Source organism: Plecotus auritus, assembly GCF_963455305.1.
Source record: "Plecotus auritus genome assembly, chromosome: 6".
In the NCBI taxonomy this organism is placed as follows: domain Eukaryota; kingdom Metazoa; phylum Chordata; class Mammalia; order Chiroptera; family Vespertilionidae; genus Plecotus; species Plecotus auritus.
The window spans coordinates 27,515,204-27,520,166 of NC_137773.1; the positions used below are offsets into that span (position 1 = coordinate 27,515,204).

General features: G+C 44.9%; 1 pseudogene across 1 annotated transcript; it reads right to left on the bottom strand.

Annotated features, from left to right (window-relative positions):
* Positions 1–372: 372 nt before the first annotated feature.
* LOC308250098 (suppressor of cytokine signaling 2-like) lies at positions 373–968 on the bottom strand (annotated as a pseudogene). The gene has a single exon. The product of its transcript is annotated as a suppressor of cytokine signaling 2-like (transcript).
* Between the last annotated feature and the right edge of the window lie 3,995 nt (positions 969–4,963).

The following is a 4,963-nucleotide window of genomic DNA, read 5'->3' on the forward strand; positions in this document are numbered from 1 at the left end:
GTTGCCTTCCCCTTCCTCAGCACTCCCCCGTGGAGTCCTTTCTCTACTTCAACAAAAAAGAAAGGAACCTCAGAAAGGCAAGGCATTCTGATAAAAATGTTAGTTTAGCTTTAATTTAAAAGGATCAGCTGGTTTTGGTCTTGGAAGGGATGCATTACTCGGGTGAACACATATGCGGAAACTTGACCTGGCTACCTCTTGGCACAGAGGGAGATTAGAGAGATTCAGCTCTTAGAATTCCAGGTAGTTATCCACAGCTGTTCTTAGAATTCCAGGTAGTTATCCACAGCTGTCACTCAAGTTTGGGTTCTCTTTTATGTGGCTGCATTCGGAAATACTCTATATGAGGCATGTTTAGACAAAGGGAAACACTTATACCTGGAATTTATATTCTCCCAAGTAATCTTTCAGTCTTCTTGGTAAAGGCAGGGCCCAGACGGCATGGGTGCATTTGTTGATGGTGCGTCTGCAGAGATGCTGCAGCGGTGGTGCTGATGTGTAGAGCGGTTTGGCCAGATGCAGGTGGACAGAGCCGGCGGGGGAGGGAGGGGGGCCTTCTACGCCATCCCGTACCTCTCAACATAGAAGTTGACCAGGTGAACCACACTATCAAACTGCTTCAGCTTGGACTTGACACCGACGATGCAGTCCAATTGTAATTTCCCATCTTGATATTCAATTCGCAGATTAATTGGTCCAGCTGATGTTTTCACAGAGATGGTTAGTAGGTAGTCTGGATGCGCACTATCTCTAATCGAGAAAGTCCCTTCTGGTGTCTCTCTTAATTTCTCTTTAGCTTCATTCACAGTCAGACCTCCCCAGTACCAACATGTTTGACTGAGCTCTGGCAAGACCCTCGCCAGACACGCCACCTCTGGGGACGGCTCCTCCTCGGAGCCCGCGTTCCCCTGCCTGCTCCGCGTCCCTTCCGCTCCATTCCCAAAGGGCTTCATGCACCTTAGGGTCATGGGCGAAGGGTCACCACAGCAAACACAGCTGGCCGTCCGAGCTGGGATCAGAGAGGAATGCACGTCCTTCCTGGAAGTCAGTGGGAACCCCAAAAATGCGACCCTGCAGAGAATCCAGAATCATGGAGGATGGGGAGGGGAACTGCTAGTGCTTTCTCCCCAGGTCCTGGTGCATGGATGGCAAAGACCCCCGCAGGCCGTGGTCACCCACAGCTTGCCGGGTTCCACACCCTGTGGTGCCGCAGAGCGCCTGGGTTCAGAGCCAGAGCCAGGAGCCTGGAGCTTGGAGGTGCAGGAATTGCCAGGTCAGCAGGGGTCGGGGGCGGGGGGGTGGGGGGGGAGAGGGGGGCGCAGCCTGGCGGCCACTCCCTCCCATCTTTCAAGTGTTGATCTGAGCTCATTTTCCCAGACACTTCCATCTTTGCTCCCTGATGGACCTTTGGGACCCACCCAGATGAAGTGGGCCTCTCTTTAAGCATTTGAAAAGGGAACATCCTACTTGTCCCTGTGGAGGGCCTTCAAGGGACTGCTTCTAAACTATAGCCATCCTAGTTCCTCTTCCCAGGATAATCTCTAATTATCAAGATTCCTCTGAAAGACACAGTAGCACCACTGGCACTATGGGATCCTACTGAGCTGATCACTATATTTTTGCAAATAGCCTTAATAACATTATATTTTCAGCATTTTACCCATTCTCTCTCAGGTCTCTTTTTCTTTTTTTTCTTCTTCTTTAAAATGTTGTTTTACCCATTGTTGCAGTGGTTCTCAACCTTTCTAATGCCACGACCCTTTAATACAGTTCCTCATGTTGTGGTGACCCCCAACCATAAAATTATTTTCGTTGCTGCTTCATAACTGTAATTTTGCTACTGTTATGAATCGTAATGTAAATATCTGTGTTTTCCAATGGTTCTTAGGCGACCCTGCTAGAGGTTCTCGCGACCCACAGGTTGAGAACCGCTGCTGTAGAGCCTAAGGCCATCGGAAAACACAGATATTTACATTACGATTCATAACAGTAGCAAAATTACAGTTATGAAGCAGCAACGAGAATAATTTTATGGTTGGGGGTCACCACAACATGAGGAACTGTATTAAAGGGTCATGGCATTAGAAAGGTTGAGAACCACTGGTTTAGAGAGAGGGGAAGGAAAGAGAGATAGAAACATCCACGAGAGAAATACCATTGATCTCGATCAGCTGCCTCCTGTACTCCCCCTTCTGGGGATGGAGCCTGCAACCCTGGCATGTGCTCCGACAAGGAGGTCATCACTCAACCACTGAGCCACACCGGCCGGCAGGTCTCTTTTCCTTTTAACAGTAGGGAAGTCAAATTTCTAATGGATCTTGCTACAATTAACTTTATAACATTAAAAGTAAAACTTCATACTTGCATTGTTTAAAGATGACTTGTTTATTTGGAATTTTAGGGTACTTAGGTCTAAAGACTGAGCTCTGAATACAATCATGTATTTTTTAGTTGACTGGTACCCTCTCTACTTGATAAGCCTATAAATAACTAGGTTTTACACAGTGACATTCTGAGTACGTTTCCAGATAGGTGCTGCTGACCTTATTAATTCACTATTCTAGGTGTGGGCCCACAACTAACAAAGCAATAATAGCAGCATCCATCCGCAGCTGGTAGGCTTTTGTGCACTGAGTGCCAGGCTCTGTGCTAAGCTCTTTACGTGCTTGTCAGCTAGGACAGCCTTTGCATGATGATAAACAACTTCAAATTCATGATGGCTCAAAACAACATTTATTTTTCTTTTTATCTTGCTATACATCCAATGTGGGAAGAAAGAGGTAGGATTTTGCTCAACCTGGTCATTGGAGAGGCAGGTGAATGGAAGTTCTTTCTCAACATGTAATTCCTTAGCATCATGACAGAGGAAAAGAAGCATGATAAATACCATAGTGGTTCTTAAAGTTCCTTCCCAGAAGTAATACATGCCATTTCTGCTCACCTTTCATCAAGCAAAACCAGGTACATAACCATATCTAACTTCGTTTTTTAATATCTGTGTGTGTGTCTTAGTACAGTGCCTGACTCAGAGTTGCCACCAAGAAAGTAGGTGTTGAATGATTGAATGAATGAATGAATTGAATCTTTAGTTTAGGATGCCCCTGACCCCCAAATCCCCAGCTCAAAATACCTTAAGACATGAGAAAACTTATTACCTTACACACTGAGTATTTCTAAAGTGGGCAGCTCCAGCGATGAGTGAGTGTGAGGCTTGGGGGAGTTATTAAGGGTTGAGATCCTTTCATCTCTGTGCTTTGCTATTGCCCAAGTGTTCCCTGGTTCGGTAAGCCTGCAATCTCATCTCCCCTTCCCATGGTCACAAGGTGGTCGCAGCCATTCAGGAGTCATAGCCAATGACAACAGCATCCAGAAGAGGAAGAAACCAGCTCTTCTGTGGGATCCTCTCTAAGATGAAAAGCTTTGCCAGAAGCTCCCCCAGTACACTTCCCCTCATGTGTCTGTGGCCAGAGTTGTGTCACATGCTCATGCCTCAACCAGTCATTGGCAAGTGGCCTAGGCTCTGTGATGGACTTGGTCCTGTCAGATCCATCTCTAGGCTAGGGGTGGGGTCACTCTTCTCTGAAGCCCAGGCCTGTAAGGAGGAGGGTGAACCCCTGAATACAATTGGAGTTCTGTTAACAAGGAAAAAAGAAGGGATGGATGTTGGATAGAGCACATCAGATTCCCCAAATCTCTTCACATTAACTGCTCCTCACCATCATAGCTTTGATCCCTCAAACTTTCTGGGTCTGTTGATGACCTTCTGAGCTTTTCCTTCATTTATTTCATCACCACCCCCACTGGCCTCAATTAAGTCAGAAGTTTATTGTGATTGACTTGGTGGACTTTGGAAAGGCCAGGTTCATTTTATATCAACTAACTTGATGTTAGCTGTATAAGGTAAACCACTTAATATATATGAGGCGTAAGTCAAATACAATTTCTTCCCAGAATCATTGGCTAATACTTATTATAGATTATTTTCCCTTCTAAATGGATAGTAAGGTCAAAGCTGGACTGGCAAAGCCACATTAATTTTAGTGCACATTGACTATACAATGATCAGAAAATGTTGACCTATATATCCCTCTTCCTACAGTTGATTGAGGAAGAAACAGCCAAAGAGGCAGAGCACAGCCAGTAGGTACTTCCTGTATAAACTCTACAGTGTAGCATCTGTTCATTAGAACAGTTCCTTGAAAAGAGTTGAGGTACCCAGGAGACTTGAGGAAGAAAATATATGTTCCAATCCTTTCATACAGGATGAGAATGGAGCCAGGACATTTTAGACCAGGAAATTTTAGACCAGGAAGTTTGACTTTGATAGCAAGTGAGGATCTCAAGAGACAGATGAGGGATGAAGACCACCCCATGTGTTCCCGGCTTGCCTTTACCACGTGAGAGAGCACAGTCTGTCTGGGAGCCTCAACGGCCAACTTCTTAGGAAATAAAGCGTGAAAAGTAATCGAACATCAAAGATCATTGAACAATGGGATTTAAAAACTCCTAAAATCTGAAAGCACTATCTTAAAGCTAATGGCTTGTTTAGTCAAGTTTAACTGTTGATGACTAAGGATTAAGAAAAAAAGAGGGACTGACTCCATCAACTGTAACTGGTTTCTGAGGCACTTGAAAACACTTGAAGAAGCACTTTTGAAATATTTTAAATGTATTAAGTTGTCACCGAGAGCCTTTTTCTAACACCTGACAGCCAGGATACTGTTCTGGTTGAGGTAGAAATTGCATACATTATTTTATTGCTCACTTCATTGGGGCACTGTGTCAACACCCTGACCAGACCAAATAGGTTGTCAAAGCTGGGAAGTGCCTCTTACCTCTCGCTCTATCAGGAAGTCACCACTGTTGGTTTAGCTAATAGAATTTCTTTAAAGTTCCTTTGGCACACAGCACTGGAAGTTGGGCTTTGTTCTCCTCTTCTTTTAAGGAGCAAGACTCACATTTA